The 22,607-nt window shown below is 43.4% G+C and overlaps 1 protein-coding gene and 1 non-coding gene across 6 annotated transcripts in view; both read right to left on the reverse strand.

Annotated features, from left to right (window-relative positions):
• FMNL2 (formin like 2) overlaps positions 1-22,607 on the reverse strand; it is a 345,204-nt gene that overhangs the window by 38,853 nt on the left and 283,744 nt on the right. The window lies entirely within an intron of this gene.
• On the reverse strand, positions 1,834-2,038 carry LOC115873088. Its single transcript, XR_004048226.1, has one exon. It is a non-coding gene; the product is annotated as a small nucleolar RNA SNORA73 family (small nucleolar RNA).

Below are 22,607 nucleotides of genomic sequence, written 5' to 3' on the forward strand. Positions count from 1 at the left end.
AGTGAGCATATATATCTTTTGGTGAGGAGAAAGTCCCATGAAGGAATTGTCTCTTTTGTTGCTGCTATATTCTTAACACCTAGAACAATGCTTAGCGCAACTGTTAAGTTCTCCTTACTAGTGGCGTTGCGTGAGTAAATCCTGTCAAAACATACTTGACAACACTCTCCCCATCATGCTTGAGGGTGTGACAAGAAGCAGTAGAGCACTGAAGGGGAGCACCCAGGATCGTCCTCGGTGTGCCTCACTCAGCGGTTGAGAGTGTTAAGGGAACAGCAGCCTGGTACTGGTACAGCGACTTCCTTGATCAGAGGTCAGTGTATTCCAATGACGACTCCCTACTTCTTTAGATATTTTTGAATTAAAAAGTTAGTGGAGATGCAGGGGAACAACATGGGTCCAGTGGAGAGGAAGGGGAGGAGGATCAAGGAGATTCTAAAGAGTCGTCTTACAATGCATTCTCCCCCTGCCCTAGTGAGTCTGAGTGTGTAGGCCAGGTAAGCTAGGAAGTCAGGGCCATCATTCTGATACTTCATAAAGGCCAAGACTACAAGTGTAAGGAGACACTGTATCTTAACTCCAGTCCCAGCCAGGCCCTTGGCACCAAACTTTTTTTTTTTTACATCATTTTATTAAGAGCTCATACAACTCTTATCACAATCCATACATACATCCATTGTGTCAAGCACATTTGTATATTCATTGCTCTCATCATTCTCAAAACATTTGCTCTCCACCTAAGCCCCTGGCATCAGCTCCTCATTTTTTCCTCTCCCTCCCCCCTCCCTCATGAACCCTCGATAATTTATAAGTTATTATTTTGTCATATCTTCCCCTGTTCGACGTCTCCCTTCACTCGCTTTTCTGTTGTACGTCCCCCAGGGAGGAGGTTATATGTAGATCCTTGTAATCGGCTCCCCCTTTCCAACCCACCCTTGCTCCACCCTCCCAGTATTTCACTCACACCATTGGTCCTGAAGGGATCATCCGCCCTGGATTCCTTGTGTTTCTAGTTCTTATCTGTACCAGTGTACATCCTCTGGTCTAGCCAGATTTGTAAGGTAGAATTGGGATCATGATAATGGGGGGGGGGGCATTTAGGAACTAGAGGAAAGTTGTATTTTTCATCGTTGCTACATCGCACCCTGACTGGCTCGTCTCCTCCCCTCGACCCTTCTGTAAAGGTATGTCCAGTGGCCTACAAATGGATTTTGGGTCTCCACTCCGCACTCCCCTCCTCATTCACGATGATATGATTTTTTGTTCTGATGATGTCTGATACCTGATCCCTTCGGCACCTTGTGGTCGCACAGGCTGGTGTGCTTCTTCCATGTGGGCTTTGTTGCTTCTGAGCTAGATGGCTGGTTGTTTACCTTCAAGCCTTTAAGACCCCAGACGCTCTATCTTTTGATAGTCTCTTCGCCACATTTGCTTATGCACCCATTTGTCTTCAGTGTTCGTATCAGGGAGGTGAACACACAATTATATGATTTTTTGTTCTGATGATGCCTGATAACTGATCCCTTTGGCACCTCATGATCACGTAGGCTAGTGTGCTTCTTCCATATGGGTTTTGTTGCTTCTGAGTTAGATGGCCACTTACCTTCAAGCCTTTAAGAGCCCAGACACTATATCTTTGATAGCTGGGCACCATCAGCTTTCTTCACCACATTTGCTTATTCAGCAGGCACCAATCTTTTAAGGCTCCTCTAGAGACTATCATTCAGAGAGTGACCCCATAGGGCAGAAAACTGCTCCACGGTGTTGTTTTGTTTCCGAGGTCTAACCATCACAGAACGATGGAACCTAGATTCAGATGGAGCTGTCTTAGAAGGCTGTTTCCGGCAGGGTGTGTCTCCTCAGTCATTGTCCACAGTACTGTGAGAAGCTGGAAGCACATGCAGGCGCAGACTCAAGGCCACACTTTATCCCCGACGTTGGGGAAAGGGACTGAACATGATGGGGCAGAGCCCTGTGCTCCACGATGCCACCTGGACAGAGTGTGGGGAGAGTGACCTCCCAGGGGAATCTGAGTCAGAGCCCATGGTGTTTGTGAGTCTGTGAATCTTTAGAAGAGCAGACAGCTTCAGCTTTATCCTGCAGTGTGGCTGGTGGGTTTGAACCACCAACCTTAAGGTTAGCAGCCCCCGATACGTAACCCACTATGCCGAATGACTCAACAGGTAGGAGTATAGAAGAGTACCTGGGTGGCTCAAAAGGTTAACGTGCTCAGCTGTCAACTAAAAGATTGGAGCTGCAAGTCCACCCAGAGTTGCCCTGGAAACAAAGGTGGTCTTCTTCCAAACTCAGCCACTGAAGACTCTAATGGAGCACAGACCTATGGAAACACATACGGGTAAAGGACAGACCTATCCAAACACATATGGGTAAAGGACAGAGTTTGCTAAACAGCCATTGGATTACTCTTAGAGAACAGACAGGTTTCTGGGAACGAAAGTTTCATTGAAGGAGTTGTAAGAGAGTTCAGGCCAGCTCCCCTCCCCACGGACATCCGTCACATCTTGTGTTTGAAGGGATGCGTTTGGAAATCGCTGCATTGGAGCGAGAGCGCTCTCTGAGAAATTCTAACATAGGAATGTGTTTCTTAGGAACATGGTTACTGCCAGTTGTCTGGAGAGATGGCAGTAGCAGAAGAGAAAGGAAGAGAAATCTTCTTGGATATTGGATATGGGTAAGGTGACCAGATTTTAACATTGGTAAAGCGGGACACCATTGATAAAACTCATATCCTGGCGAAATAGCCACATGGCAGCCGAAAACCATATATCCTAGCTTGTCGTGCATTCTTTCCAAAAATTGGGACTTTTAAAAAACGCCGCGGGACGTGGGAAAATTTATAATTGGGACTGTCCCACCAAAAGCGGGACGTTTGGTCACCTTAGATATGGGATATGGTGGGAGACAGATTGGTGCTGGACTTTCTACTCCGGTAACAATTACAGTCTTGGAATTCCACAGGGGTAGCTATTAGTCAGCATTGACTCAGTGGCAGGGAGGGAACCACTAGGTATTCACTGATATAGAAGTGGCAACTACATCAATGAAAAATAATGGTAACTATCAGTCCCAGGAGAGGAACTTCTAAAACCAACAGACACCTGGGATCTAAACTGAATCATCCTGAACAAGAACAACTCTTGATGGCACCAGGAACTTGTAGTTTGGAAAGTACTCACAGAAATTCAAAGACCGGGGAAAATTTTCTCGACAATGATACATTCAACAAGGGACTAATCTCAAATATCTACAGAAAACTGCAGTACCTCAACAAGAACAAGATGAATAATTCAATTAAAAAGTAGACAGAGGATGTGAACAGAGAGTCCACCAATGAAGCGGCCAACAAACCTAAAGAAATGTGGCTATCACTCATCATCAGAGAGAGACAAATCGAAAGGGTGATGAGATACCATCTTGCGCGGGCAGTGACGGCAAAGTTCAAACACCACCAGGAAGTAACAACACCAGAGGGTGTGCAGAGTCGAACCTGCAGACACTATGGAGAGCGAGCTGGCCCTTCCCAAACAACTCAGCCTAGAAAATGGGTTTTATATGATGGAGGAAAGGACAAGTTCATTAGATATGGTTAACAACAAAAGAGAGATGCTGCCAAATTTGGAATATGTAAAGCTGTATCAAGATCATTCCCAAAAATCATGGTACTGGTGCAGCAGACAGAACTAACCCTTTTAAAAGGCTTGGATATATGGGTTTCTTTAGAAATCCTTCATTCTGTCAACAGACAAATCCATGTTGAGAACATGTGGACTATGAAACACAGAAAGACCTTTAATCTTCAAAAGTAATGGATTTAAATATCTGCTAATTTACAGCTGCTCTGAATTTAGTTCAAGAGTCCAAATGTGTGATACGGTATGTCACCCATGTAGAGGCCAGCTCAGGGAAGCCCTGAAAGGTGACCTGGCTGACCAGGGTCCCTATCCACCGAATGAACCAGAAAGGGTCCGTTGCCTCGGTTCTGTGTCACCAGTACCGGCGCAGCTTCTATGTAAGATTTAGACTGCTTGCTGCCCATCTCAATGAGCAAGTACAGGGTGGCATTTGCTGACATTGTTCCACAGGAACCAGATGGGGCTCCAGAACCCCACTTCATTTCTGCTGACGGAGAGGGAGCATGCAGACCAGATTCACATTTGTTTCTATATTACATACTCGAGCAATCATTAAACAAGTGTACACTACTGCAATCCCACAGGAAGTGGGAGAGATATGTTGGGAAGATTAGTAAAAGTTGTGTCCCACATCAAAGCAAGCCATCTTAGCTCAGATGCTCACATCTGGACCATCCCCATCAGCCAGTCAAACACGACCGTCTCGGCCAAGCAGGCCTCCTCTCCCCTTTGAAATCGGTCTTTAGAAAATTGGTGAGGATACAAGTGAGATACGTTTTCACATAAAGGAGGACTAGCCCCCAAACTCTACACAGAGGCATGAGAGATATGAGATCTTGGGTGTTTTCAGTTTTAAACAACGGCCTTGCTGGGGCTGTTCCCAGGCTTCATTAAAACCTATCCAAGACACAGGAACACAGTCGCTTGGGGGGGTGCCTGGAACTTCCAGCTGCCAACAATGGCCAGATTATCTACAATTCCCAAACTTTTTAAGCTAAAAAACAAATTTGCACTATTGCAACTAAAAGTCCCATTGCTGGCCTACATTCACTGGTGTTTCTCATTCCCCCAAGAGCATTCGCATTGATTGTCTATGTCAATAAAATGTGGTGGTGGTGGTGGTGGTGGCTGTTAGGTGCTGCCAAGGTAACTGGCTCACAGCAACCTCATGTACAACAGAATACAGCACTGCCTGCTCCTGCTGCATCCTTCCTCCGTCTGATCGCAGCGCTGTAGTCACTGTGTCAATACATCTCGAGGAGGGTCTTCCTCCTTGCTGATATCTCTCTACCCCACACGGTGACCTTGTTCAGGGAATATTCTCCCCGATAACATGCCCAGTCCAAGTGCTATTGTCCTTGTTTTTAAGGAGTGGTCTGGCTGTACCTCCTCTCAGACATTGTTGTTTGTTCATCTGGCAGTCCACGATACTTTCAATAATCTTTGCCAACACTATAATGAGGGGATCCACCAAATCCAATTAGGGGTGCATAAGGGGAGAGCACTGATGATTCAACTCTGAAGCATTTTTGATCCCGTTACCAGCCCATCCAGCTCTATGGGTCTGGCCTGCCACATCAGCCCCTCTTTTGAGCCCGAAGTTCTAACACTGATGGAAAAGGGCAGCAACGAAAATCTAAGAACTGACGAGGGACCAGAAACCCTGGTCATATGTCCTGACCCTGGACTTCAGCTTTCACGTCTATTGTCTTGAGGGGCTTGGGTTATCTCCCTGGTTTTCAAGCTGTGTTTTAAGCAGCCATGGAGTTCAAGAGGAGCATATTGAGGGGCTCCAGAGGTGAGGGGCTTGGAAGGGAAAGGGGTGTGAGCACAAGTAAGTGGGGTTCCTGGGATTTCTACTCTCACTAATACAGATTGGCTTTATGATCCTGAGTTGCCTGGTAGGATTTCGTTTCATAAAAGGTTTCATTAACAAAGGCTTGAGAATAACCCTTCACTAGAGACCCTGCAGCAATATGACGTCATACTCCCAAACTGACCAGCCCCCAAACTCTAGACAAACCACCTTCTGAGAGACCCACTTGGTTCCACAGGCCCTACGTACCCAGCACCCCTGCCAAACCACTATCCCCCAGCATCTGGTTCACTCTTGCTTCTGCACCTGATCAATCCTGCCCTGTCCAGAGAAAGCCTTGTACTCCCAAGACAAGTGAGATACATTTTCACATAAAGGAGAACTGAAGTAAGAAGCACAATGCCTGCCAAAAAGCAATTCAACTATGTTCTCAAACATCTGTGAAAGAAATTTCTGCATAGCCTCTCAACCCAATTGGATATAGCCAAAGCCCTTGATGCAAAAGAGGCCAGGGTTTAAAGCACCTCTAAGGGTGGGCAGGGGTTAGGGGGTGATTTTCCTATGGGTTAATCGCTGAGAGAAGATGGTTTTTTCAAAAGCTTGTAATACAGTGTATTATCTTGCCAGCAGATGTTGCAATGAACAATAGACTCCCTGCCTTCAGCCAACCCTCGGTATGCTTTTAAGGTCGCTGACAGGCTCTGGCTTTCCCCGGCAGCGGCTCCCAGGGCACTACACAAAGTCTGCAGCCAGAAGGAGGCCTAACTCTTATGAGGTGGTTATAAAATATGCTTCTGGGCTAGCTGTATAAAAATTAAGGGCCCTTGCTTAAGGGTTTCCTTCTTAGCCCATTGGCTGGCACCTGGGCCTCACTCCTTCTTTCCTCTTCGCACAATGGGCCCCTGTGAGTGGCAGGGCTCCCACAAGCAGGCACGGTCTATGAGGGCGGATTGATGCCCCTTCTCAGGGCCGGCCAGAGAACGAATGCTCTGTTGTCTTTTCGGGGCTCCAGGGAGTCAACTGTTATTTCTTCCTGAGTCCTGAATGAAAACATACCCTTTACTTTTTACTGAGAGTTCGAGCCTTCCGAGGGTGGCCAAGTCATAACATAAACCTACTGCTGTCTGGCCGGTGCCAATTCAGAGTGACCCGAACAGGCCAGAGCAGAGCTGCCCCGTGGGGTTTCCGGAGTGGTAACTCTCTCTGGAAGCAGATTGCCACACCTTTCTCCCTTGGAGCTAGCCTTTCGCTTAACAGCCAATGTTTAACCCCTGCACCACCATAACAACCCTCTAAAAACACTTTTCTGGGCTGTTCTCAGCTTACTGGGAGCTCTGTTATCCCCCGCTTAAGAACCAGCTCACTCTAGTGAGGACAGTCCGTGCTTGCCATGACAAAAGAGAACCACTGTTGCCTGAGGATTTCAAGGCGGAAATGTAGATCTGAATGAAGCAATCTGAAACTAAGCCTTATCTCATGCCATTAAACTCTAAATCAAGGAAAGCCACACAGCTGAATGTGTTCCACAAACCTCCCCAAGCTTCCTTCCAGAGAGTAATAAGACAACGTAGATCCACCTTGGAGACTATCCACCATCAGATTACGGGCCAGAGGCTTCCTTCACATAATGCTAAATAAACACCCTCGTGAGACCTTCAGGCTCTTCCAGATGTTTCCACGTAGCCAAATGTTTGGCACCAGGCAGACCAAGCACCCAGACGATGGTTTTACATTCCACGGATCTGCTTTGCAGCACCGAATGAAGAAAACGTGGAGGAGCAGACGTGGAGGGCTTCTAAAATGCCCACCAGCGATTCATGGGTGAGCCGGGCCTTAAGTAAGAAATGTCTTGCTACCACCCCTAAACGGCAGGGCCTTTCATTAAATTCTAATAAGGAGAGGTCCAGGATCTCGGCTGAAAATTACAGTATCTCATAAATGGCACCTTCCAGAAACATTGCTAATCTCCAATTTGACTCTCCCCTGCTCACATCTCCTTGTCCTCAGGAAGGGCAGGTGCAGATTCCAGCAAGGCTTCTATTCCTGCTGGAAGACCAACATACTTTCTCGTCTAAAAGAGAGGCTGTTACGTAAGTATAGTTACCTGAGGCATAAATGTCAGAGGTTCAGTCATCTCTGGGACAACTTGCCAGTTAGACCCCTCAAAAAATACAAGGGCCTGATCCTGTCCCTTCTTTTAGCCATTTCTCCTCCAAACGTCCTTTGAGAAAACATACATAATTCAAGCAAGGGAAGGGAAACAATGACACATTTCCAGTGGTAATTGCAGATTTTTCTAAACCACAGTAACAGAGCAGGGTTGGAGCTGCTGCAAGCCTACAGTGGTTTCTTCACTGCGGACCTTGGGACCTGTTCATGAGACAGATGTCAACCTCTGCTTCCCTCGTGTCCGAATCACAACAAATCAAGAGATCAAACAAAGGTGTGCTGTGAAGTCAAAGCCGGAAAGACAAGGTCTCTTTGTTTGATGGAGCAAAGACCTCAGGCCAATACTCGGCACATTCCTGAAGTTTGGCAACTGTTCCTCCTCTCATTTCATAACCACTCTTGTCTTTCTTCTAAATTCTGCTCAAACTTACCCTACTATGGCTCTGTTTTTCAATCAAGAGTAGCTTGCTTTCAGCAAACTGCAACTACTTCCAGCCAGTCCAGAATAACAGATGATAGAATTCGGCAGAAATTCTGAAAGTACAGTCTTCAGATGCCGAACCCCCAGCTCTGACAACGTCTGGGATCCAAATAGCTTTTCCATGTGGACTAAGATGTTACTCGGTTTTTCACACAGTGACATTTGCGCAATGGTGTAAACTGGTGGAAAGTAAAATGACTGGGGCCTTAGCATGCAGCAAGGCAGGGGTACCAAACTGTACTAGCAAGCGTCCTATTCTTTGCAGTCAGACCCTGGGAATGCCTGGCACCCTAGCATCACATAACGTAGAACAATAACAATTACCTTCTTTTACTAACGCATTACCTAAGTCCTTTATCTCGACTACATAGGTCACACTACTTACTAGTTGTATACCTGTATCTGGAAAGCACTTAAAAATGGAAAATTCCATGTTCTTAGTGGTATACCAGTAAATCTGAGATACTATGTGTTGCTGGTGTGGCAGGAGCCCAAGTTTTCCATAGCCAAAACCAAGCTCCCCAAACTGAACAGAGCCTGCAGCTCATGTTACCACGATTGGCCATTTCCACTGCCCAGTGATGCAGAGAGGAGGGAGGAAATTCTGTCAGAGGGCTCAACAGGAAGGGTGACTGGCAGGAGCTGCTGCATCATCGTCATCAAGAACCGCTGAGTCACTTTCTCCTACTGAATGTGCTTCCGTAAGCTGTTGTGAGTGAAAACTACGCCTGACTCCATCTCCTTGGCAGATGGATGTGCAGAACGAAAGAGCTGTGCGGGAGCCACGGGCTCCACTGCAGGGAAAGGAATAAAGGATGGCTGTTGGACTGCGGTGAGCAAGGTGGGGCTTGGTGATGATGCAGAAGACGGGATAAGTCTCAATAGTGACTTGAGAACTTGGGCTTTTAAAAATGGCACACCTCAGCGTTGTTTTCAGAGGCAAGATGCCCTGGTGACAGGACACTAGCATTCTGCTTAGAACTTCCGGCTCACTTTCTGGTCAGTAAGGTCTTGTGACACATTGCAGCTTTCTGTTGCTTGTGTTCTTGTTTTTTAAGGAGACTTGGTTGATGGGATCAATGTTGCCGCTTTCCGGTTAATAATAAAAGGGAACAAAGGGCTGAAGTCACAATGCAGTCTAAAGTCATGAGTGATCTGCTTTCAGCTTGTTGCTATCCTTCTAACTACCTTGGACATGTTCATTTGGGTTTGGGAAGTTGTTTTTTTGTTTGCTTTTAATGATTAATGATTAATGCTATTAATCATTTTATTACCTAGGTATTTTATTTTTAGGTCAGCAAAGATGCACTTCATCTTTTTTGGTTAGAATTATTAAATATATATATATATTCCATATATATATGGAAAATACACATAAGGGGACTTCAAGAGTTTATTACACAAAATCCATTCTATTTTCGTGTTAGTTTTTGGCAAACTTTCTTTTTCAGCTGGTGAATTAGGTGAAGTTTTCCTGACTAAAAGCCTTACTTTCACATTCAACAGTTTATTCCCATCTTCTTTGCAATCCCCTCAGTGTACCATGCACGTGTCCCATTTTCTCCAAGTTTGCTGCTCCCATCCGGCCTTCTTTCTTAACCCTTTCTCCTTAGGTACATTCAGCTCTTTTGATCGTAAATGGCCGATTATGCTAATGAATTTCATGAAAAACAATACTCCTTATGATAGAAAAACTATCGATTTTATAAGAAAACAGGCCTTGGATAAACAAAGCATTGCAAGAGAAAAAGAAAAAGGCAGGTCTCACATTCTCTGATTTCAGAGCCTACTAGACAGCCACAGTCAGCCAAACAGCATGGTGTTGCTACAATGACAGACACACAGACAGTGAATGAGAACTGAGAACCCCTAAGAACATCTACCCACTTACGGACAGCAGGTCTTTGATAAAGGGCCTAAGCCCATTACACAGGGAAGAGATCATCTCTTTTACAAATGAATTGGCAAAATTAAGTATCTATTTGCAGAAAAATTAAAGAGGACCCATATCTCACAAATAAAACTGAACTCAAAATGGCCAAAGATCTCAATGTAAAAACCTAAAACTGCAATGAGCATTGTGATCATTAGGCTTTATTTCAACTTGGCTGCGCCTGTCAGAAGATGTGGGTGGAATGCAGCCTCTTGCTCAGGTCACAGCCTAATGATGTCTCTCCAGAGGTGTGGCCTATTTGCTAACCATAAAATACAATCTTGTGAAGAACTCCCTTTCTCTTCTTGCTGGTGTGGATCTTGTATCTGTTTCATCTGCCACAGGTTCATTAAACTTGGGTCATGTTCCTCCATATTGCCTGTCTCTCCAGGGAGGTACCAGAAGTCCGCTATCACATCTGATCTGCCCATTGGATTCTGCCTCCACAGGTCTGTAATCCTGAGGTTCCTGGCTTCCCAACTTCCCAGCCCCAGGCAGTCACGTGGGTTTTGAACAACACTGGACAGCTTTTACAATGGTGAGAGCCATCTTTGTTGCTAAACCTCACTCTTTAGATACATATAAGTATCACTTGTTTTACTTCTCTAGATAACCCACTCTAGCACAATCATCAAAGAAAAGAGAGGGGCAAAATCTTAGCCATTCTAATATATGGACATCTAATATCAGGAGCCCTAGTGGTACTGTGGGTTAGGCATGGGCTCTAACTATGAGGTTGATGGTTCAAAACCACCAGATGCTTCATGACAGAAAAAGGAGGCTATCTATTCCTCTAAAGATCTCCAGTCTCAAAATCCCTACACAGTGGGTGGTGGCAGGCGGTTCTCATTCACTACTGCTGCCCACTGTGAAAGGGATCATAATAAGAGATCCTGGATAGAATGGGGGAAACTAATAAAACATAAAAAGTATGAGAAGGACCAGATGTTTACAGGTATAATCAAGATTGGTGGAAACACTTGACACAACAGTCATCAGAGACCGTTCAACCCTGGAACTGAACTCACCTCTGTGGGTCACCATTTAGTGAAACAACAGACCAGCCTATAAGAAGAACATCACCACCAGGTAGCTATGTGCTCTTGGACAGTCAAACACACGAGATTAGAAGATGGCCCTGCCCCAGTGATGAAGCTCAGAAGGCAGGAAGGACAGAACAGAAGGAAAGGAAACCGTAAGCACAGGGAGGAAGGGAGTGGGACAAGAGCAGCAACATTGTGGGGACTGTGATCAACATCACAAATAAAAATGTGTCTGAACTGTGGAATGGAAAGCCAGTTGGCTCAGTAAAGGTTCACCCAAATCACAATAAAAAGTTAAAAATAACAAGGCTGCTTGAGATTTATGTGAATTCCATAAAAAAAACCTTTCTCAGATTTATACAGGAATGAGTGGAATACGCATACTTTTTATAAACTAAAAAGCACAATAAAATCATTGTTTCTTCCTTTTCCCTTTTCCTTCACCACCTACTTTTACCTATCTTCCAGTTGATTTTTTGGTCACAGGTTTCAAATATCTCCATCATTACTCCCTCTGGACCTTCATCATAAGCCCTATTCTGTAACAGTCAGATATTTCCCCTGGTTAACCAGCTATTATAGTTAATACCAGCACAGAGATTTTTATGCCAATGTCCTCTTATGTTCCAAGATATCTCTTCATCAAATCATGTCTCTTCCCTCCTTTATACTAGTCCTTAAGACCAAACTCTCCCCCAGACCAGCTTAGTCTGGTTTGAATTTCACTAAAAATTTCATCCGTCCTACCACCTACCCAATCTATAACCATCCCATCAGGCTAGCTTTGGGGTGAGAAATGGAAGGTATGTACAAGTATGCACAGAAAGTGTTTGATATGTGATAGCTTGTTTTATCAGATTGTCTGTGAGCTCCTACAGCAGATGACCTGGACAAGAATGCCAGGGTTCTTGTCAACCAGAGAGTTGATAGTTTAAAAGAAACAAGCAAAATCTTTATATATGGACCATGGTTTCAAATAAATTACAATGTGCTTATATTTTACAAGTGTTGAAATTTCAAAGGAAATTTTAATTTAACTCATAAAAGGAGTCAAGTTCAATAATTACAATATCTGAAACTAAATTATGAAAATATAAATGGCAGTGAGAGTTTACATTTACATTTTCATAATTTAAAGTTTCAGACCCTCTGTGGGTTTCCAAGACTGCAATTACTATGGGAATTGAAAGCCCAGTGTTTCACCCACGGAGTTGCAGGTGGTTTAAAACTGCCAACTTTTCAGATCGCAGCCCATCACGTAACCACTACACAAGAGCTCCTTGAATTTTTTTTTTTAATTTAAACACAATTCTTAAAATTTCACATGATTTTTACTTGCATTGCTGACCTGAGCATATCTTTGGTCTTTAAACAAATGTTTATTAAAACTAGCCCTACCTTTTCAAGACAGTGTAACTTTCTTAGGGATAAAAAACAGGCTTTTTTTTTCCCCTTTTTTGCTATTAAATTCCCATAATCCTATAATAATACCTTTTCCATGGCAGGAAATCTATTTCCCCACAGCTTCTTAGAAGTTCCCCCAAACATTTGATTTGTTGTTGTTGTTCTGAAGAAAATATGATCAATGCTCTCTTCGATTTTGGAGATGTGTTACACAAAAGATAACTGATCATCTTTAGAGGAAAATGGCTGCAAAGGTTACTAGATGGAAAATCTAAGCATAGATAATCAGAGCATTCTAACTACGTGTGACTGTAGGTTCTGTGTCAACTGGGCTGTGCTAGGATTCTGTGGTTTGGCAGTTTCCTTGATGTGATCTAACACAATGCAAATGTGTGCTGCCCATTAGTTGAAAGAAGATTTGGGGGCAATGCAACACCCTTGTAATCAGTTAAAAGGGTCTGGCCTACTTCCAATATAAACAGATACTGTGGGAAAGTTTGCTCTTTGGTGGGGCTGGACCCTGCTTCTGGCCCAATAATCTCCGGGTTGTTGGACTTAATCCAATGGCCTACCATATTGCCTGCCAATCCTTGTGGTTCCTATTGTTGTGGCCTGCTATCTGACCTGTGGACCTTGGATTCGTTCACCTCTGCAGCCACCAGTCTGTGGTCTTCCTGCAGTTCTTGGGTTCATCAGCCCCACAGCTACATGGGTCAGGAGAAGTGTCTAGCCTAACTGACCCACACACCCAGAGCCTTCCTGGACTTGGGACTTGTACTTCTACAATGGTGTGAATGCTTTTATTGATATAAAATTATAAATAGACAGATACATGTATAATCTGGACTGATTTTGCTTCTCTAGAGAAGCCAACCTGAGATTGAATGTGAGGTATTATTATTTCCAAATATCACAGCTACAAAAATGAATACTTCAACAATTACAAGTAATACTGCTACCTCGAACCCTATTCATTTGTTTCCTTTTACGGTTTACTTCTGTGCATAAATACATCTTCCTGCCGTTACACACACAGCATATAACACATGCAAATAAATATGATTTACCATATACTTTTTCCTCGTTAACATTCTAGGATAAGTTTTTGTAAAAAATAATTGTTTTACAGCTATATGTGCACATGAAACCTAAGATAATAAGGTAAATCATGTAATCCTGTATCCAGGGCTCAACACTAGATGTGATCATATCCAAGAGAACTTATCATCTAGAATCCTTTGACATTTTTAAACAATGTTCTCTTATGTAAAACTATTTTTAAAAGTAGCTAGAACAAATTCAGGAGGAGGGAGGGGAAAAAATGAGGAGCTGATGCCAGGGGCTTAGGTGGCGAGCAAATGTTTTGAGAATGATGAGGGCAATGTGCTTTACACAATTGATGTATGTATGGGTTGTGATAAAAGTTGTATGAGGCCCTAATAAAACGATTAAAAACAATTCAGAATACTGAAGTATTCCACTGGTTGTTTAATTTGACTCATGGTGGTCCTATGTGACAGAGCAGAGCTGCTCAACAGGTTTCCTTGGGTATAATCTTATGGGAATCAACGATGAGGTCTTTCTCCTACAAAGTCACAGGGTAGATTCGAACCATCAATCTTTTGGGTAGCAGACCAGCACTTCACTGTGCTAGCAGAGTTCCTTAATGTATTAAGTAAATACTAGGTAAAGAAGAGGAAAACTAGGGAGGCAGTTATATCATCGGGGAAAAAGAAACTGGTGATATTAATATACATTTTTTATATTACTGTACAAAAACAAATGCCAGAATGGCAACCGACTTCTGGCAAGGAACTGGATGCTATTATTCTAATGTTTTTTAGAAATGATGGTGATACTGCCAAGGCTATCATAGTTTTTATTGTAATTTCTGTAATCAACTCATAGAGTACTTCATATATCCTTATAACCTCATAACCACAACTTCTCAAAGCCAAGTCACTTCCCCAGCCTCTGTGTCAGGGTCCACCGGGTCTTCAACACGGCTCTGACTTGCCTTCTCTCAGGCTCCTCCATTGCTGTCTCCCACAAATATGAGATGAAGGAAAACAGGTCAACTGTTTTCTAGTTGGAAAGGGCACAGGTTTTAGGAATGTTCTTTTTGTATGAATAAAAATAACAAGGAAACAACATTCTGGTGTTTTTTTTAAGTGGCTGCTATGAATAAAATAGAGGGTGGGGCTCCTGGTATAAAATTTCACTGTAGCGAGAGAGGAGGGATTATAATTAAAGTCAGGTTGAGAAGCAAAGCATCTCTGCAAATTGTCCCTAAAAAAGGAGATAAGCCCATCTCTCCCTCAGCTTCATCAGCCTCCTGTTTCTCCTTTCTTCTTCTTTCCTTGTTTGCAGCTCCCTGGGGCCCACATCAAAGGACAGTGCTCCCGAGTGCCAGGGGGGCATTAAGGAACGTAGCAGCTGAAGGAGCAGATGACTACCGGTGGAGGAAGAGGCCCAGGAAGGAGACCGATGAACGGCTAAGTTCCTGAAACTAGTATCAGACCCCAACCACACCCTGCTCGGTCAAAGTGACCTCATGGGGAGCCCTACGCCAACCAATAGTGGAGCAAAACAAAAGCGCCATTTCTTTATTAGCAGAGGAAATCAATCTAAACAGCCAACGCTTGAAGTGGGCTGGGGAACACATTTCCTACAGCTGTTCCTTGTTACTTTGAAGCCGCATGATATTATGAAGACTGGAGTAAGCAATGAGGCCTTTCATGATCTGCCCCAACTTCCTATCTCATCTTTTTCTCTTACCACTCCCCTGAACTCTTCCAAACTGGAAACTCAAAACAAATTAAACTCCTTAAACCTGTATTCGGAGACCAGTTAGCGCAGTGGTTACTGAAAGCTGAAAAGATGGCCGTTCAAACCCACCAGTCATTACTGCTACTCTTCCAAAGGAAGACCAGGCCACCTGCCTGTTAAAAACGTCCAGCCTTGGAAAGCCTATGGGCAGTTCTACTCTGCCCTAGAGGGTCATCATTACACATGGGAATCAACTCAATCGCCATGGGTGGCTACAGTAGTGGTGCAAAACTGCAGGAACACACCGTCTCTTTGTGAATCACAAGAGTCCTTATAAGAGAGGAGGAGATCAGAAAAGGCAATGTGACCACAGAAGAGGGAGAAGGGAGACAGAAGTACTAGGTTGCTGGCTTTTAAGCATGGAGGAAGGGGCCATGAGCCAAGGATTATAAGCAAACCTATTGGAACTTCTGATGTTCAAACCATAAGACAAACGTGTGTGATAATTTTTTACAGCAGGAATCAGAAACTGACAGACCTGATTAACCCTTGTTCACCCTAAACGTAACTCAGGCGTGCCTTCCTATTGGCAGCCTCCCCTGAGAGCGTGCCCCTCATCTGCTGTCCTTTCCTCGGCGAATCTTGCTTAGCTGTTCCCCTCCGTGTATTTACCTATACAGAGCCCAGTGTTGGGAGAGTAAGTCGCTCTTTCCTCAAGGAGTCTGAGAAGGCTCCTTTAAAGAATGGGCCTATGTCTTACTCATTTTCATATTGCCAATGTTTATCAAAATTACTGATACATAGTGGGCATTTAGATGTTTTCCAAGTAAGCTAGCATAATTTAGCCCTTCATGATCAGCAGAATACCAGGCTTCATATTCTTATTAGACTTTACTTTCTCACTATCATCACAAAGATAATGATGGTAAAGTAATGATCAATTAATTACAAGGGCAATTCTATGAAAATGACTCTTTTCCCCTCTAGCCAGGTTTTCACAATATCAGTTGCCTAGAGTTTTAAAGAAATGGTAACTATCCTTTCTGTCCTCTATCAAAATGTTTAGAGGGTTTTCATTTCTGGGGAGAAATGACGTATTGGGCTGAGTGAAGGAGGGAGAAAAAATAAAGGGGAACAATTGCAGAGAAACTCATAATTTTCAGACAGTTATTGAAGTGAACTGTATTTTCCCACTCAAGGCCACAGCAGCGCTCCCCTCCCACATGCTCTTCTTCACTAAAGTGCTGGCACCCCACCATCTAACCCTCTTCCCCTCTTCCATTAGGGCTGGCCTTAGCAACTCACTTGTAACTAATGATTACGGCAGAAGTGACACTGCCGGACTTATTTTTTTAAACAGCTTTATTGGCAATTCATCTACATACCATACAATTCAGTAGTTCAATCATACCAAGAAGAGTTATACAATCATTACCACACTCTTAGAACATTTTCTTCTTCCATGTACACAGTGTTTAGTGTATTTTTTAATACAAACATATACACAACAAAAGTCTCCAATTCCACAACTTCTATGTGTATAATTCAGTGCCACTGATTATACTCTTCGTGTTGTGCAGCGATTATTGATATCCTTTCCCAAATTATTCCACCACCATTCACATAAACTCGACACTCCCTAAGCAAAAACTCTTCCTCCTTTACCCATGGTGACCACTGGTCAACTTTGTTTTCTTTTATTTCAGTAGTTTCCTTGATATAAACTTCACATTTCATACACTTCCATAATTCAGCCAAGTTTAAAAAGAGTTACGTAATACACATCATCACAATCAGTTCCACAAGCACTCCCTTCACCGCCCACTTCATTTTTTGCTCCCTAATTCCCCTTGCCCTCTCCACCCTTCCACCTCCCCCTCCCCCGCACCCCTACCTCTGATAAATCAATGCATCAGTTATTGTCTCCATGCCTCCACCACTCCTTCTGTGCCTGACTTCTAAGACTGACTCAGAGGAAACCCTGCCACTTTGGACCCGGTTCCTTGCTCTCTGAATACTCCTTCTCGGAGCACAGCTGCCACGCTTTGAGAAGCTGAGTCACAAGGATTTCTCTAAGCAGAGACTTGGGTTGGCGGTGCCAGCTGAGTCCGTCCTTTGACTCTTCACAGTGAAAAAGTCCTCGGATGAATTACTGACCCCACTCCATCAAATCTCTCCTGATGAGTTGAGACACCACGGAACAGAAACAACTCATCTCTGCTAGGCCCAGCCTAAGATCCTGATCAGAACCCAGGAGATTAATAAAAATATGCTTGGAGTAACTTACACATGCCCAATCAATAACTGTAACAGTTAAACAAAAAATAGTTACTTAGCAGTATCGATACCACATAAAACTGTGGCTTTGCTTCTTGATCCTAGGAAAATAGGTTGACCAGATAAAGTTCTGGTAAATTAAATCAATCTAATTCTGGGCTAGGAGCCCTGGTGGTGTAGTGCCTACCCATTGAGCTTTGTGCTGCATGGTTGGTGCTTCAAAACTAGCAGACACTCCGAGAGAGAAAGACTGGGCTTTCTACTCCGGTAGGGGTCGCTATGAGTCAGCAATGACTCGATGGCAGCAAGTTTGGAGAGTTTAAAATTCTGGGCTGACAAGGTGAAACACATACACTTTAGAACTATGGCTCCCATGGCTTGATATTTAAGAGGGAACATTGCTTATAGTTCAATAAGAGACGGGGACAAATATGCCCCTTCCATCGACCTTAAAAACGGCGCCACTTGTCATGAGGATGGTCCTATGCCCTCAACTGTCGGAGGGGTAGATTAGATGGGATTAAACTCGGAGGGATGCTGGAAGCACACCAAAACGTCTGCTCTCCTTCCTGCCTCGTTTGGACCACTGTAAATACAACTTGACAGGCTTTCGTAAATCAACTTAATAACGTGTAGCACGCGTGCTTTCAGATGTCCAGTAGCTAAACCACATCAGCTTTCTTAGGAAGCCTTCTAGCAACAGGCAAAACATAATCCTAATGGCTACTGCCCAAAGTGCGGTGTGGAAGAGAGATGGTGGCCTTGAGTGGCTCACTTCACAAGGCGCATCTAGCTACAGTGGAAACTCAGAGACGTGTGTGCAGGGGTGCAGGGCCGGGAGGAGCAAGAGATGAGCTTTTGAAATAACCAAACTCAGACTTTTTTGGCGGAGCATATGCTCTCATTATGGAAGCAGATGAGAACACAGCTACACTCAATCTGGCGTCCTGATGAGTTTCAGGTGCGCCGTCAAGCAGCCCAGGGGAGCTAGCGGCTCCAAGCCCTCAAAGGACTTCCTCACGAGGGTCGTCGGTTGTTTCGCCGCAGTCTATGGAGGCCAAGCAGTCTCCCCTTTCATTTCAAATGGGAACTTTTGGGGGGTCAGATTTTTGGAGACATTTGGGGGGGGGGTTAAAGCAAGGACATTTCTGACACACCAAAGAAGACTTCTTAAAAAGGTGAGATTAGTAAAAAGGATAGCAGGTCTGGATTGAAGACTTCAAGGGCTTATGTTTTGTTTTGAAAGGGTTAATGATCATGTTTATGGATCTAGAATAGGGCTGGTTGATGTCCTTAACTAGTACGTGTATTTTTATGGCCTGGAGGATTGCTGGCTGTGGACCAGGCTATTTGAGAAAGAAAGAAAAGGCATGACCAGACCCCAAGTAGTGCTCCTGGTGGCTGGGTGTCAAGAGCAGACACGCTTTAGAGATGCCCGCCCTTTCCCCAGACTGGTCCCCAGTCGCCTTGCCCATCTGTGCACTTCTTCCTCAACATCCTTCCAATCAGCTTTTCTCCTCTCTCCTCGGGGTGTCACAGTCCGTTTCAGAGTCTTGCAAACAGGGTCTTGAAGTAATAGGATTACAAAGAGTGGCCTTAGTTTCAAACCGTTTTCTTTCCTTATTCAAGAAGCTCTATTGTCAGACAACGATGGGGGTGGGGACTCAATTTAGGGAAGGTTGTTGTATGTCCTTCCATGTGGCTACATTAGCCACTAAGAAAAAGCAGATGACTGTCTGTTCTCACCAAGATCCTCATTTCAGGAGCATAAATTTTCATGAAGAGATGTCTCAACACCAAAACCACATATGTTAATTCCCTTTATTTTAAAAATATATGTGGGAGGGAGGGAAGAGAAAAACAATGAGCTGATAGCAAGGGGCTCAAGTAGAAAGAAATGTTGGGGGAATGTTGATGGCAACATGTGTGCAAGTGTGCTTAATGCCATTGAATAATGGATTGTCAAAAGATTTGTAAGAGTCAACCAATAAAATGATTTTTTAAATATAGAGATAGAGATATATTTTTAAGGGAAAAGAATCAGGAGTTCATGGTTATTAGCTGGTTAGTGTTCATCTAATACACTCATGTTTTCAGCTATGTCACAAACCATATTTGATGAATATTAACCATCTGAATTTACTTCATGAAAACTCACTTTACAATCCTCTCCATTAAGTCTATGCATGTAAGGCCTTGTATCAGTCTTCCTAACATCAGTTACTATTCATTGGAAGCACTCCATAATCCTAAAACATGTACCTCTGATGTTATAAGACATGTAGCAAAATTCTTTAGGAGGGGGAGTAGAAAACTCAAATTGTTTTGGTTCTGAATAATAATGAAGTAGGAGAAAATGATGAAACCAAGTCTACCAAGAGCTAGAGAGACAGCTTGCTCCAATTTACATGTGAATGACACCAAAAACCAAAACCTCTTGCTGTCCAGTCAATTCCAATGCGCAGCAACAATGCAGGGCGGAGTAACCCGACCCAAGGGTTTCCAGGACTGTCATCTTTGTGGAAGCTGACTGCTAGCATCTCTCTCCCACAAAACGGTTGGTGGGCTTAAACAGCTCACCTTTCTCTTAGCAACTAAATGCTTAACCATTCACTGTCACACCAGTCTCCTGTTGGATTAATAAAAAAAAAACAAAGAAAAACTTTCAAACTCATCGCCAGCTCGTCCATTCAGACTCACACCGACCCGATAGGGGAGCAGCATGGTCCCTGTGGATTTGTTTCTTAGACTGTAACTATGGAAAGCCTCGTCTCTCTCCCTCATAGTACCTGGTAGTTCTGACCTTCTGACTCTGTGGTTAGTAGCCCAAAAGGTAACCAGCAAGCTTCCAGAGCTCCATTTAGTGGTGATCAAATTAGACAGATTTGTTGACTCATGGGGGGGGGGGGTGGAGGGGGGACCTGTTACATATTTACAACACATGGTCTTCAAATAGCCTTTTAGCATTTTGGTGCCAATTTGTAGCGCCATGCGCTGCTGTGCTCTGAAGTGATCATCGTCATCTACTCTACTCTAAAGCATATCTACTCTAAAGCATATCACGTTGCCCAAACTGGACATTGATTTCTGATGCTGAATGAACGGTCTTCCTTCCTCCCACTCCAGTCAAAAAAGGGGATCATTTTTTCACCCTTCCTAGCGAGACTGACATAATCCTACTTAACTTAAAAATATTTAATATCAATGTTTTTGATGGAAAAAATGTTTTCTTTGGCCTTAGTCTCTGGTATCCTTGTATCTTATCTGCTACCCTCTCTGTCACGTTAGCCTAGGTGACATTACTCACTGACCAGGACTCTACCTGCATAGGCATCACAGATCCATCCTAAGGGCAACTCTTTCTAATGAGAAATAGCTGCCTCCCATGCTTCATCCAACCAGACATTCCCAATGACAGTGTGGCGTAAAAGACGAGAGCACATCCACCACTATGATGTGTAACAGAAAACAATTCACTCGTGGCCAGGAGCAAAACAGAAGAGGGGGGGATTTTAAAATACGTTGTGCTATGAATGGCATAGTACTTTTAAACCAGTCAGTCTTTTTCCGCACTACGATTGGACAGATAAGCAGGTTAGTGTTCCTTGGATGTATCCATTGGAATGGAATTGTTCAGAAACATGTTCCTGCCTTGTCTGCATTCCCATGGCTATTTGGGTAATCCCTTTATATTTGGTCTACAGGGACACAACAGCTTAAGGTTAAAAAATGAAAACCAAGAGCACTCACTGAGAACCAGCTCTGTGGCCCTTCTTTTACACAGTATTGTTTCTCTTAGATGTAAATACCATGCTATATAGAATCAGAACCTAGCCATCCACTAGCACTCAGAAATAAGTACAGAAATGAGGCAGGTTTAAAATAAATCTCCAAAATGGAGACCTCAAATAAGCTATTCCATTTAGTAGGATTACCTTTTTTCCCAACTAAGCACACACCTATGTCCTAAATGGCTAAGCCATATTTAATTTAGACACCAGATAGTTAAAACTCAATTCTGCAAATATTTGTGTGTCTACCCTACTGACAAGAGACACTCTTTCCTCCTACGAGTAAACACAATCAACACTCATCTCATGAATCACTGGCTGTAATTTATACTGACTCTGTACAACTATATTTCTGGGACATAATTTGACCTACAATATAATCAAATAGAATAACAAATCAATAATATAATGAAAATAACGGTCACATGAAATTGCACACTGTTTGTACCATAGAAAGAAAATGGAAGGAAGGAAGGAAGGAAGGAAGGAAGGAAGGAAGGAAGGAAGGGGAAATGGATTGTGCTATTTCCAAACATGGACTAACGATCAAGTTTGCAAAGATTTGGGAGTTCTTTTAGCATGCTGTTTCTCTTTCCAATTGTACCCATCCACCAAGACAGAGATTCCTTACTTGTAAATGTAAAATGTATAAAATATAGATATCATATAAAAATTTTCAAGTAAGCATTCCTATAATGTTGTCTCTAAACTCTCCATTTCTTTTGCATTTCAATACTATGATTCTTCATCATTTTTTTCAAACCTGGATACTTTTAATTTTTCTTTCCTTTTTTAATAAAAACTTTATTGCAGGTTGGGTGAAGGCTTACAGAGCACATCAGTTTTCCACATTCAACAGTGTACCCACATTTTTTGGCAACACGAATTTCCCCATTTCTCTATGTCCTTATTTTTCCTCCTTTTCTAACTCTTCTGAACTCTTTCCTGGGTAAAGACTGCCCTTTTGATCTTAGAGAGTTGATTAAGGTGTGTGTGTATACCTCTCTAGTGTTATTGTTCTCCTTACATACCTGTCTACTGCTTGGCTGAAAACAGGCCCTGGGGAAAGATCAGGTCTAGACCTGTCAGGCAGCTAAGAGTCACGTCTCAGGGCTTCTATCAGCCTCTATCCACTAGTAAACCTGGTCTGTCTACAATTTTGAGTTTGGTTCCACATTTTTCTCCCACTCTTATCCAGGACTTTCTAAGGTGACCCCTTTCAGAACAGGTGGTGGTGATAGCTGGGCACCATCTAGTTCTTTTGGTCTCAT

Source organism: Echinops telfairi, unplaced genomic scaffold, assembly GCF_000313985.2.
Source record: "Echinops telfairi isolate 266 unplaced genomic scaffold, ASM31398v2 ScPeMD7_4;HRSCAF=17, whole genome shotgun sequence".
NCBI classification, from domain to species: Eukaryota; Metazoa; Chordata; class Mammalia; order Afrosoricida; family Tenrecidae; genus Echinops; species Echinops telfairi.